This window comes from Macrotis lagotis, chromosome 1 (genome assembly GCF_037893015.1).
Source record: "Macrotis lagotis isolate mMagLag1 chromosome 1, bilby.v1.9.chrom.fasta, whole genome shotgun sequence".
In the NCBI taxonomy this organism is placed as follows: domain Eukaryota; kingdom Metazoa; phylum Chordata; class Mammalia; order Peramelemorphia; family Peramelidae; genus Macrotis; species Macrotis lagotis.
In genome coordinates, this window is record NC_133658.1 from 7,581,255 (window position 1) to 7,596,044 (window position 14,790).

At 35.4% G+C, this 14,790-nt stretch overlaps 1 long non-coding RNA gene across 1 annotated transcript in view; it reads left to right on the plus strand.

Annotated features, from left to right (window-relative positions):
- LOC141512627 (uncharacterized) overlaps window positions 1-14,790 on the plus strand; it is a 123,551-nt gene that overhangs the window by 5,210 nt on the left and 103,551 nt on the right. Inside the window, exon 2 of the long non-coding RNA XR_012475552.1 lies at window positions 4,566-4,727. This is a non-coding gene — a long non-coding RNA (uncharacterized LOC141512627). The remainder of the gene's footprint in view (window positions 1-4,565; window positions 4,728-14,790) is intronic.

Genomic DNA, 14,790 nt, shown 5'->3' on the forward strand with positions numbered 1-14,790 from the left:
AAAACCAATACAACTAACATTAAAAGGAAATTAGAAAGTTGGGAAACAAAATAGCAAGTGTCTCTGATAGAAGTTTAATTTCTTAAGTATATAGAAAATTGAGTCAAAGTGTTAGCAATAAAAGTCATTTTCTAATTGATAGTCAAAGGATATAAACAGGCAGTTTTCAGATGAAGAAATCAATGATATATATAGGCATATAAAATACTCTAAATCATATTTGATTAGAAAAATTCAAAGAAAAACAATTCTATGGTACCACCTCACACCTATTAGATTGTCTAATATGACCAAAAGTAAAGGAAAATCATAAATATTGAAGACTATGTTGGAAAATTGGGACACTAATGCATTGTTGGTGGAGTTGTGATCTAACTCAACTATCCTGGAGAGCAATTTGGAGCTGTGTCCAAAGGTTAACCAAACTGTGCATACCCTTTAATCTAGCAATACCACTACTAAGTCTATATTCCAAAGATCATAAAAAGGGGGGGGAAGGGAACATGTGCTAAAATATTCATAGCAACCTTTGTTGTATTACAAATTGAGTTAAAAGCCCATGAACTTGTTAGTGACTAAATAAGCTTTATATAGAAATGTAATGGAATTCTATTATAAAGAAATGAATACCAGGCAAATTTCAGAAGAAAATAAAAGCAAAACTGGAAAGACTTATATGAATCAATGCAAAGTGAAATGAGCAGAAACATGAAATCATTGCACATGGTATCAGCAATAATGTATGATGATCAACCATGAATGTCTCAGTTCTTGGCTGCAGTATGATAATAAAAGACACATACAAAAGACTCATGAAGGAAAATTCTATTCACTTCCAGATAAAGGACTGATGGACTCTGAATGCAAATTGATGCCTACTTCTTTCATGTACTTTATTCTTTGTTTGTGTTTTTTTCCCTTTCGATTTGTTTCTTCTTTCACTATTTTCACTTCTTTCTGACTAATACTGAAATGTTTTACATGGTGGTATGTGCACAACCTATAGCAAACTGCTCACCATTTTAGGAAGAAGGAAGGGAATGGAGAGAGGGGAAAAAATGAAACTCTAAATCTAGGGAAAAGTGAATACTAAAAATTATTATTGGCACATAATTTGGAAAAATAAGATACTGTTAAAGATAGAAGGGACCTGGGGTCACCTTATCATACCCATTGAAGTTATGGAGTGGGTACTGGTGAGGGAATAAGGGAAGACATGTGTTAAGGAATCTTTTTTCTATTCTAAGTGGTATTCTGTTTTGACTTTAGAGGTGTGGCAACCTTGGAAATCTATTAGATTAGAGGAAACTGGTGGTTCAGTGGATAGAGCATGATTTATCTTGATCCATAAACAAATCTGGTCTCATACTCTTAATTCTGTGAACCAGAGCAAGTCTCTTAAACTCCATTTGGCTCAGTTCTTGAATTTTAAAATGGGAATCATAAAAGCACCTAATTCGTAGGGTTTTTGTAAAACTCAAATGAGAACCTCTGTTAGAAAGTGGTTAGCATATCATCTGGTACATAGTGTACACTAAAGAAATGCTTTCTCTCCTAGTCAATTATATTTCTCAAATGCAGAAATTGTTTAAAAGAAAACATTGCCTTTCTCAGAAATATGAAAAACCCTAATATTTGGAGTCAGAAGATCTGGATTTAAATACCTTTTCTGCCACTTAAAGCAGTCATATTGCTTCTTACTGTCCTTTTAATTTGATCCTTGGTTTCCTCATGTATAAAATGAAGGAGTTGGTCCAGATGACCTCTAAGGTCCTTTTCAACTCTAAATCTATAATCCTATCTATTTATATGATCCTGAGGAAGTGTAATGATATAGCAGTTCACTTGTTTTGAGGGCAGAAGTCTGTTCAGATTTCTAAGAGAAGTAATTTCTCCTACTCAGAGTTTTGAGACAGCAATTGCTCATTATTGAATGAGATCAATTTTTAAATACTAGAGTGAACCTAATTTTCTTCATTAAAGTGTATGTAAAGAAGTGATAGCTTTAAATTTAAAAACTGGGTAAATATAGACCCAAGAAACCCTCTATGATTATAGCAGAAATGTAATTTACCTGATCTTGAAAGAACATAAGAATTTATTTTTTTTTAGGTTTTTTGCAAGGCAATGGGGTTAAGTGACTTGCCCAAGACCACAACAGCTAGGTAATTATTAAGTGTCTGAGTCCAGATTTGAACTCAGGTACTCCTGACTCCCGGGCCAGTGCTCTATCCACTGCACCAGCTAGCCACCCCCTAAGAATTTGATTATTAACCATAAATTAAGCCAGGCTTGTTAACAAAAAGGACAAATATTTCTGAACTCTGAAGTAAAAGAAAGGAAAGAGGATATATTTCAGAACTGTGCCTGCAGAACTGGAAACTGAAAGTGATATTGCTGTTGATGAGTTGGTTCACTGAACAGAGGAACAATTTCGAAGCACTGAATCAGAGAAGTCATCCAACAGATCAATTAGTGTGTCTGGGATATCCAGTCCAGTGATGTGTTAGTCAAGCACAGTGGGAATCAATTCAGGTTAAAAGAGTAGGTTCACCTGGAAGCCACAATAGTATCTAAGGCTTTTAGTAGGGGGGATTATGCAAATTAGATATGCAAGAAATATGAATGGAATGGCTTCCATGTTGGTTATATACCAGATGTAAATCAAGACCTTTTCAACATAGAAATTATATCAAGGAACTTTTATGGTCAATTGCTGAGGTACAAAGCAAACTCCAGTCTTCATGGTTCCATAGCTATATTCTATCCTTGGTAGGATATTCTTCTCTTATGTATTTCCTTTTCAGGTTTCTGTCCACTCTTTCTCATTGATACTAGGGGCATTGGTGGAAGAATACCAACTAGGGTTAATGTGAGAATTATGATATATTGATTGTTCCTGAGTTTGCTTTAATGTATGAGTATCTGTGATGCCATAATTATATATTTGGTCTTAACTATATAAATGTTGATGCCTAAAAGCTAAATGTGTCATCATTTTGAGTGTCCGGGTTTGTAGAAATGGAAGCATGTATTCTTTATAATTAGGTTAGCCATAGCACAGGGAGAGGATTTGAATTTAACTATGCAGTCCTTATGTAGGAACCCAGAACTGTTGGTGAGTAAACAGGTCGGAAAGACTGAACCTGTCCAGAGAATGAGTATATGTTTATAAACCAATGTGTGGTAATCAATGGGGATGATTACTCTATGCATACATTATCAAAGGAAAGATTGTTGTTTTTTTATGAGAATCTAAAAGAGGACTCTAATCCTAATCAAATGGTCTTTGTGAGGATTGCATATATCTACCAAGAGAAGCATACAATTAAGCAGCAGCTGAGTCTTAAAGGTAGTAGCTGAATTTTAACTAATTTAAAACATTTTAAAACCAATTTTAACCATTTCCCACATTTCTGCTACATGGTAATGACTTTATTCCTTTAAGCTTGCAGGACCTTTTGCTTGCATGTCCCTAATAAACTAGTATTAAAAAGTTATCTACATTTCCCCCCATTACAGTATAGATATTTTACATACAGGAATGAATCTAACCTAAACTCTGTTTCTCTTTGGAACACATAAGACTGCACAATTAGACAATTAATAAATATGTGACTTAACTACATTAAAAAAAAGTCCCAAATATATATAATTGGCTAGTATACAGCAAATCTTTTATAAGTTAACTGAATCAATTCTAAAAAGATCTGAGATCCCATCAACGTAGACTTTCACTCTATGCACAGTGAATAAACTCAATTTGTAATTTCTCCACATACTATTAGACGTTATCAGGAGTCACTACCTGAATTTGGTCCCCACTAGTCAGACTCTTCTCCTATGTATCACAATCATGAACTTACTCACTTTCAAAATTAATGGAATCTGTCAGGCTATGGAAGCATTTGAGAATTTAGGAATACCAGGGTGCCATTGTGAGGCATCTAAAGACATTCATGTAGGGCATTATACTATTTAGACATAAAACTTTATAAATGAAGGAAAACTAGGTGATATAAGTGGAAGGGGGACTGGGCCTAGAATCAGAAGACTCATCTTTGAGAGTTCATATCTGACCTCAGACAATTTCTAGATTGGAAAAGTCCTTGGAAAAGTCACTTAACCCAGTTTGCCTCAGTTCCTCAACTATAAAAAAGCTGGAGCAGGAAAAAAATGGCAAAGCATTCCAGTATCTCTGCCAAGAAACTCAAAATGAAACCATGAAGAGTTGGACATGACTGAAATGATTGAACAATAACAGTAAAATGTGAGTGGAATGAATTCTTTAGTGGTTCAATGCCAGAAAAGAGCAGGTGGATCAAATTGCCCTTGAAAGGCTAACCAGGAAAATCTGAGAATGGGAACAATGTGCAATGGGAACTTGGGCATGTTCTGAGACATATCATAAGGACAGAAAGACTATTGTATTGGCCTTGCTTTTCACTAACGCTTTGGACAGATTGAGCTGACAGTCTTCTGGGGAGAGGGAGGGCACAGAGGAAAAGTCTGAAAGCTGGGGAGTCAAATTCTTTTATGTTTTTTTTGTCTTTTCCATTCAATAGGTCCACTAAGAATGAAATGATGTAAATATCTGAAATGCACAGTCATTGGGCTTAATTCAGAAATTGGGAACTTTCTCCAGTCTTCTTGTTCTAAAAATAGATGAACTTGAGAGTGATGGGTGACAGGATAGAAGATGAACAAAGAGTTGACCTCAGAAGCAGGTAAATCTGATTTCAAAGCCTGTCTGACTGGGTGACTCTGGGCAGGTTAGTGAGATTCGTAATACTCTAGCTCTATTTCTAGAGATCTAAGTTACAAAGAGGTGCCACTCTGCACTGTGCCTACCGTGTGCCTTCTTGACAAGGAAGAATTCAAAGGTGCAGACAATGCAATGCAAGAAATGAAATAAAAGTAAGAATGATCAACTACAATATAATTATATTCGATTTTCTGGTTCTGTATATTTATTGTATGTAAAATATCATCATTAGGGGCTGCTAGGTGGTGCAGTGGATAGAGCACCGGCCTTGGAGTCAGGAGTACCTGAGTTCAAATCCATCATTGATATGGAAGCCAACCAGTATGATAAGAGGCAGCACTGTAGTATAGGGAAAAACCAGAGTCAAAACCCAAATTCAATTCCTATTTCTAGTGCTTATAACTGGGTGACCACAACAAATCAATATATCTTCCTGGGTCATTTTCTTCCTCTGTAAAATGAGCAAGTTGGATGTGATGGCTTCTGAAGTCCCTTTCATCTCTTCCTCTAGGACCTTTTGACACTATTACTTAGTCTTTGAAATATTATATATATATATATATATATTATATACACACACACACACACACACACACACACACACACACATATATATATATATATATATATATATATATATATATATATGTATGTATGTATGTATGTATGTATGTATAAAATCATCCCTTGGAGCTCACCTAGAGATAGGCAGACCCAACTCTTCTAGCCTAGTTCTTGAAGAGTAAATATATTCTCTATCTCAGGTATCACATTCAAGGTCTTTTCAGTTTGCTAGGGCCTTTTAGTGCTAATTTTCTACTGTTTGAACCTTTGGGAGTTTCCTTCATGAGAGGATGAAGTACTGAGAGAGTCTTTTTATTATATAAGTTCTACAGTGATGAGAGCAAAACAAAGGGAAAGAGAAAGGACTCCTACATAGGTGAACAAAATTAGTGCCCAACATGTATGGTATGTGTCCTTTGTATATACTAAGCCTTCATATTCAGAATGACATTCTGTAGAAAATTTTCCTTGTCAAGCTGCATGCCTTTCTCCATTTCTTAGGACCTTTGTGGCAGTGGGAGTTTTTTTTTTTAAAAAGAGCCATCACTTTGGTAGGGTAGAAATAATTGTGATACTATGCAACTGTGATACAATAATGAATTTGCTCTTAATGATTGGCTACCTTTCCTAGTGAAATTTTGTCCCCCCCCCAAAAAAAAATCTTAGTTTCCTCATCAATCAATAATTATTTAGCAAATACCTTTTAGGTTCTAGGCTAAGCACAGAGAATACATGGACAAGACAAATGTGATAGGATCACTGCTGTAAGAAGCTTACATTCTAAGGGAGAAGACAGCTTGTCTAGATTGAATGATAGAAATGAATGAAAACATTGACTAAACAATTATGTATAAAAATGAAGCTCTGAGGATATGAATAGAAAAATAAGAGAGTGAAAGTTCTGACAGAGTGTATGTTCTTTTGAAAGGAATATTTAAAATTCTTTTTCCTATTACATATAATTTTTAAGTCTTTTTTAAAAAAATGAGTTCCAAATTCTCTCCTTCCTTCCCTTTTCTCTCCCCTCTTTGAGAAAGTAAGCAATTGGATATAGGTTATTCATGTGCAATCATGCAAAACGTGTTTTCAAATTAACCATGTTATAAAAGAAAACAGACCCCCCCCAAAAAAAGGTCTAAGAAAAATAGTTTTTTTAAAAGCATGCTTTGATCTGTATTCAGACTCCATCTGGAGGTGGATAGCATTTTTCATAAATCCTTCAGAATTGTTTTAGATCATTGTGTTGCTGAGAATAGCTAAGCCATTCACATCTGATCACCATTCAATATTGTTGTTACTTTGTAAAATGTTCAAGGAATTTATATTCTAAAGATTATAGATCTAAAGTCACACTAGTCCTTTGATATTATTTGGGCAACCACATTATTTTAGCAACGTAGAAGACTTTTGTAATTTCACACAGATATTATGTTTGAGGGTCGAACGCAAGTCTAACTCCATATTCAGTGTTCCTTGCTTCTGCTGCAATCTGCTAACATACCTTACTCACCCTTGTACACTTTATAATGGAATAATATTAGTCTCTATTAATTTTCTAACAAGAGACAGCAAGATCCCTGCTAATATCCCATCTTCTACATGAAACCTTTGCCATTTCTCCTTAATATTAGGGTCCTCTCTTAGGGAGTATCCCCTCCCTCAAATTCATCCTGAATTGACATACACACTCACACATGCTTAGATAGTACAGAGCTGTTTGCAAGCTGTGTTTCTAATTAAACTGTGAGCTCCTTAAGACCTGTGATCATTTTTTGCCTTTTGATCACCATTGTTTAACAATGACTGACCCAAAGTAGGCATTTAATAAATGCTTAACTTGATTTGATAGCTCTAAGTTTATGTAAAATATACAGAAATTGATGATGAATTGAACTAGAATCTGAGTTCATGAGGAAAGTCTTTATGTAAAAGTCACAGTTGTTGGTTAAAGCTACCATTGTATGTACTTGGAAAACAAAGAAAATATTTAGATAGTTGAAAAATATAACAATGGACTTGTTTTATGTCAAGTGCACCAAGATCACAATGCTGGTGTCTGAGGAAGGATTCGATCCCAGACCCTCCTGACTTCCAGTCCACTGTCCCATCTGTTACACAATATTATCTCTTTACTATCACAAAAGTCAGCACATTATTGAGGCACATTTTAGAGGCAGAATTTTTTTTTCTTAACCCAGGTCCCAGAAGAAAGACTTTTTTGCTCATGGAGCTCTGATAAGGATAGGCATTGACATCTGCTCCATAGGGTCGGCAGTTTTATTACACCTCTAGTATATGTGAGCCAGTGATTAAGGATTGTAGGGAACTCCAGATTGATCAGGGGCTTCTCTTCCATCAACCAAGTGGAATTTTTTTGAATCTTTAAATTGTGCTCAGGGCTATGCTATGGAATACAGGAAAAATAGGAAATAATCCCTTTACTCTCAAGATGTGCTACTGACAACCAGGGTCATAAGAGTATCAAGGAGGTGGAGAGCAATGTGGGCTGAGGTTATCATGAAAGACTCCTTGAAGAAGGTGGAGCTTGATGTGGATCCACCAGTTTTCCAAGCAATCTAAGGCTAGACTGAGTTTGAAGTTGTATTTGGTTATTGCTTATTCATAGTAATTATAATAATAATAACAATAATAACAGTAACTTACAGTTTTACATTGCATTAAGATATATGAAGTATTTTATATGCATGATTTCATCTGAACCTCAAAAAGGTAGGCAACTACTATAGACTCTGTCATTTCCATTTTACAAAAGAAAAAAATTGAGGACCTCAGTGGTAAAAAATCACCTGTCAGTAGTCACACAGCTAAGCTAGTGTCAGAGGCAAGCTTTCCACCCATCTTCCTTTTCTGATATTTAGTTCTTTATCTTTAGGGCTAAAATACTTATATGTTGCAGCTAAGTTGTTCGGTAGATAAAAAAAAAACAGCCTTGAATCAGAAAAATCTGAGTTCAAATCTAAATCTGGTTTGTACTACTTCCTAATTACATGCCCCTGGGTAAGTCATTTAATGCCTGTTTTCTCATTTTTCTCATCTGTAACATAGGGATACTAATAATAATACCTACCTCGCAAATTATTGTGATGATCAAATGAGATAATAGTTGTAAAATGTTTAACTCAGTCTCTGAACCATAAGAATTATAGGAATGTTAGCTATGATATATTATATAATACAGTAAGATGCAATGTCTCATTTCATTTGAACTTAACTAATAGTAGACAACACAGTAGGCTTCATTATCCCCATTTTATACATGAGAAAAGTAAGACCTTGAGAGGTCACTTGTACATGGTCACAAAACTAAGCTAAAGTCAAAGTTAAGATTCCTTTTCTAGCATTTAGTATTTTAATCCTTATTTGTCTTATATTTGGTAGCTAAGTGGCTATGTAGATAAAGCACTGAACCTGAAGTCAAGAAAATCTGAATTCAAACCCAGCCTCAGGTACTTACTTTGTGACCTTACACAAGTCATTTATTCTTTTTTTAAATTTTAAAGATTTTATTTATTTTGAGCTTTAAAATTTTTCCCTAATCTTGCTTTCCTCCCCCCACCCCACCCCTTCACAGAAGACATTGTTAGTCTTTTCATTGTTTCCATGGTAGAGGTTGATTTCAGTTGAATGTGATGAGAGAGAAATCATATCCTTAAGAAAAATAAAGTATAACAGATTACAAAATTACATAATAAAATAACAATTTTCACTTCAGCTGAAGTGAAAATATTTTGCTCCAACCTTTTACTTTTACTCTATATGTATCTCTCTGCTTCAAATGAGTTTTTTTTTTAAGCAGCATATTGTAGGATTCTGGTTTTTAATTCATTCTGCTGTTCACTTAGGTTTTAAGGGAGAGTTCATCCCATTCACATTCAAAGTTATAATGACTAATTATTTATTGCCCTCCATGCCATCTTCCCTCTGTTTGTATTTTTTCCCTTATTCGCCTTTATCCATATTCCCCAGTGCTTTATTTCTGAATACTGCCACCTTAAGTGTGTTTGTACTCCTATATCAACCCCCTCCCCTTTCTTTCCCCTTTTCCCTTTCCTCTTCCTCCTTCCCTTCCTTCTGTTAGTTCCTCTTTCTCTCCCTCTTCCCTTCTACCCCACCCCCTTTCCCCCTTTTAATACGGGAAAGGTAAGAGAAGTTTCTTAACTTAACTGATTATGTGTAAGTTAACTTTAAGCCAAGTCTGATGGGATGAAGATTCAGGTGGTTCTCACCAACTTCTTTCTTCCCCTCTATTGCAATAAGTCTTTTGTACCTCTTACCATAATGTGATTTACCCCATTTACCTTCTCTTCTCCTTAATGCCCCCCTTTTTAAGGAGTTATAGTTTTTAAATCATTCTATCTGAATCACAGAAAAGTTCTGAGTGTCCATCAATTTTGGTTAAGTATATTCTCTCTAATAGAGTAACAGTTCTCAAGCGTTATGAGAGTCTTTCTCCCAAGTGGGTATATAGCCAGTTTCATCTTATTGGATAGCAGGTTTTGTCTTTACATCCCCCCTCTTTTTAACCTTTTTATGTGTCTCTTAAGCCTCCTATTTGACATCCAAATTTTCTATTTAGCTCTGGGCTTTTCATCAGGAAATGCTGGAAGTCCCCAAGTTCGTTGAATGTCCATCTTTTCCCCGGGAAGGGAAGGCTCAGCTTTGCCGGATAGTAGATTCTTGGCTGCATTCCAAGCTCCCTTGCTCTTTGGAATATTGGGTTTCAGGCCCTTTAATGTCTTAATGTTGATGCAGCCAGGTCCTGTGTAATCCTTATGGTGGCTGGTGGCTACTTGATATTTAAATTGATTCTTTCTGGCTGTTACAGGATTTTCTCTTTTATCTGATAGTTCTGGAATTTGGACACAACATTTCTTGGCTTTTTCATTTTAGGATCTCTTTCCAGAGGGGATCGATGTATTCTTTCAGTAACGATTTTGTCCTTTGGTTCCATGATATCAGGACAGTTTTCCATCACTAAATCCTGTAATATTAAGTTCAGGTTTTTTTTTTCTCTTCAATGTTGCCAAGAAGGCCTATAATTCTCAGGTTGTTCCTATTTGATCAGTTCTCGAGGTCAGTGGTTTTGCTGATAAGGTATTTTACATTGTCTTCTATTTTTTCAATCTTTTGGTTTTGTTTAACAGAATTTTGTTGTCTCATGAAGTCATTAGTCTCCACAGATTCCATTCATTTTTTAGAGAAGAATGTTCTTCATTTACCTTTTACAACTCTTTTCCAGTTGATCAATTCTATTTTTGAAGGAGTTTTCCATTTGTCCCAGTGTAGTTTGAGAGACTTACTTCTTTTTTGCATTTGCCCAATTGAGGATTTGAGAGAATTATTTTCTTTTTGCATTTGCCCAATTGAGGATCTGAGAGAATTATCATTTTGAATTTGTCCAATTGTATTTTCCAATGTTTTGTTTTCTTGTTTGCGAAATGTTAATTTTCTCTTGCAATGTGTTAATTTTCTCTTGAGTTTCTTTCCCCAACTTTTCCAATTGATTTTTAAACTCCTTCCAGATTTCTTCAAGGAAGTCTTTGTGGGCTGGAGATCAATTCGTATTCTCCTCAGTAGAGCTAGATCTCTCTGGGTTCGAATCTGATTCTTCTAAATATTTCTCCATGGGTCTCCCTTTCTATAGGCTTCTTCATCTTTCTAGGATCTTGTGTTGGGGAGGGACTGGCTCTTAGAGGTTTGCTCTTGAAGATCCTAAGAGGCTTTGTTCACTTGGCTTAGTAATTCTAAGGGACAACCAGTAGAGGTCGTGGGTTGCTTTCTCTGGAGTTATTGAAGCTCTCTCCCTATACTGGAGGGAGTAAGAAGGGACAGCCTGGTCTGAGTTGACCTTGAACAATGGGCTGGAAGCCATTCTCCCTTTCAGCTGAGTGGGCTCCTTGGTCCCCACCTATGCCTGAAGGGATGGGGGGCAGGGACAGCTACCTTTGTTCCTGGAAGAATGCTCCAAAAGTCTGGAGATCAAAGGCTTGCAGACCTCCCCTCCCCTGGCTAAAGACTCCAAGGGTAAAGTTGGTTCTTGATCTGCCTCTTATCAAAGTCTCTGAGGCTAACACCAGTCCTTTGGCTTCCCCCCAGCTGCTGTCCCTGTGCTGACCCTCTGCTCTCATCTCCCATGGTTCACCCATGTTCCCCTGAGACAGACCTTTTTATTGGGTGTTCATCTGCTAACTTCTTTTTCTGGGTTTTATTGATTGAGTTTCTGTTAGGTTTCTTTCATGTCATTTTTAAGGGGACACAGGGAGTGCTTAACACAGTATCTGTCTTCTCTCCGCCATCTTGGCCGGAAGTCCCAGCAATTGACTTTTACATTAAGGGGATTGAGGGGATTAGGATGGTATGTAATTGTCAAAATTGAATAAATCACAATGATTCCATCTTGTAATCTAACTCTAAACTTGGTCAGTTTCCTTTCTCTTCAATTATGAATCTAATTCAATTTCTATCTTATGAGAAAACTTTATTTAATTATGGGATTCATGAAAAAATTGTTGCATTGTTTGAATCAAGCCATATATCACTGGAATGTTGGATCCCCTTCACCTAATATTTAGTGATCAGAATCAAGGATATTAAATATTATGCTAACCGACAACTTGAACAGAATCAAAGATTGGTGCAATGAGTATTCTCACATTTGTTCATCTCAAGCAACTCATATATCTTATCCGAATGCTGATCCCATATTGATCAGTTATTATTTCCATGTTCATTTGATTGCATTAAGACACTTGAGGGAAATGGTAACTTCTTTTCTTCTGATTTCAGGGAATCCACTCTTCACTTTCTTCCTCTCCATTTGAAAAGTACCAACTTTTGCCTTTAATAAGAAATCAAATTCCCTAATTTAATTCCAGATTGATTGTTTTATTTTCATTTATCTTATTGGATTGTTGTAATATATGAAAGTCTGCCTCTTTCTATATTTAGAATCTAGTGTCAAAGGGGAGGAAGACTACTGGTCCCAATTTATAGGGCAATTGCTATGCATTGCTTAATAAATTGATATGCTTGGAAGTTTGGACTTTTGTTTCCTTAGTCATTATATCTTTCCCCTGTCACAGTTTTTGATGGGCTAGTCAAGACTTCCAGAGCTTTGAAGGAAACCAGGGATTTTTTGAAATGAAGATAAAGTATTAATGTATTCTGAGTTTAGGGAAATCTAGTGCATAAGCTGGGAGATGGGAGATGTCATTACAGTATGTCTGCCAGGATGTATGGACTACAAATGTCTAGAAGCAAGTAATGCATCATAAGACAGAAAGTTAGGCAGTGGCCCAGTTGTGAAGAGTTTTAAGCACAGAGTAGTTTATATTTTATCTTAGAGGTAATAATAATAATAGTAAGTACAATGTTAGCAATGAAAATAATTAATATAGCAACTAATATGTACCAAGGAAATATACTAAGTGCTCTGAAAATTTTATTTCATGTTTCTAAGAGGACACCACCTCATTTAGACAAGGTGTCATAAGGAAGACTTAGAATTTATAGGAAGCAACTTGTTACTATATGGATTATACACTTATGCATGTGTATATAACACACATTCATATGAGCACATGTATGCACATCCAGCATGTAAACCTATATATGCATATATAATATATGATGTTGATATTTGTCCTTGGTTCTTGAAGAAGACCTTGACATATTGCATGTGTATAAATTGGAGTGAGGGGCTGCTGTACTAATTCACCCGCCTCTCTTCCTCCTTTGAAGCCATATGAGTCCAATGGCCAGATATGAATCAGGATGACTAGAGATGATGCTGGATGTGAGGCAAATGACTTGCCCAAGATCACACAGCTAGTAAGTATGTGACTTCACATTTGAACTTGGATCCTCTTGAGTGTATATATTTACAAACAGATTTTATTTTTATATGCACATAACCACAAACATATGTAATATATGTAAATATATATTCCATAAAATAATATGCTTAGAATTTCTTTTTTGTCTCAGAACTTTACATGCTATTTGACAGATGATATTTGTAGGATTGGAGGAAGTTGTTGGGAGATTAGTTTTAGCAGTCAATAAAGAATAAAAAAAGATTTGTCAGATGAAGGATTTTTTAAGTGTAAGAATTTGACAAATTGATGATTAAGTAAAATGAGACTTGTTATACTACAACAGCTAAGTCACAACTTGCTTGTAAAAGTAAAGTGCAATTTTTCAATCTCGAAAAACCAATGGACCTTCTTTCTAGAGTACCTTGGCAATCAGCATTCAAATTTATAATATTGATATTTTGAATGATAAGCTAAATGCGACTCATGTCTCAATGTGGATTCTGAAAGGTGATTTTGATTGAAGAGAGCTTTATTAGATTTTACTCTGAACTTTACTGTGAAAACAAGCTACAAAATACTACCGAGTGTTGTGAGATGTTTCTGGCCAGTCATTATACAATTGAGAAGGATGAAATATGGTGAGGTTATTTTCTGGTTTTCAGCAAGGAAAAACTATAAGATTGGGTGGTGGATCAAGGACTCTCATGCCAAGGGAGGAGTTGAGACAGAACTCAAAGTTCAACTAAAATTGTTTTCTGGGTCAAGAGAAAGACATCTACATATGGACTCTACCACTTAAGAAGTATCTAACTCTTCTCTTTCTTCATCAAAGTCCCTTTTTGAGTATCTATGACAACAATGATTTAGATCAGTGATGCTAAATTCAAACAGAAACAGATCCTTGCTATCTACATTTGTTCAGTTGTTCAGTCGTGTAACTTTTTATGACCTTGTGGACCATTAGACCTTTCAATCTTCCACTAGCTCCCAAAGTTCTGTACAAATTCATATTTTTGCTTGGTTGTTTTTTGCTGCCGAGAAACTCTCTACTCATAACATCTTTTGCTATTATTTTTTACTTTTACTTTCAATCTTTTCTAACATTAGGGTCTTTGATGAGTCCTGATTTCTCATTATATGGCCAAAATTTTTAAGGTTCAGTTTCAGCATTTGAGTCTCCAATGAATAGGCTGCACTAATTTCTTTAAATGTTGAAAAATTTCATCTCCTAGCTGCCCAAGCAACTCTCAAAGTCTTCTGTGACAACACAATTGGAAAATGTTGATTCTATGGAGGTCATCTTTCCTTATATTCTAATTCTCATAGACATTCATTGCTATTGGGGGGGAAAAAAGCATATTTTAACTATATGGACATTTGTTGGCAAAGTGATCTCTCTTTTTTAATTAATACTAAATTTAGTAATTTGATAATAAATAATTAGTAGTTAGCAATTTAGTAATCAGTAATTAGTACTTTGGCAATTAGTTTTTAGTTATTTAGAAATTAATAATTTGCCATAATCTTTCCTTGCAAAGGGCAAGTGTTATTTTTCTTTAATTTAATGGTTACAGTCATTTGCAGTGATCTTTCAGTCCAAGAATAAAAAGGAAAGTCTGGCAT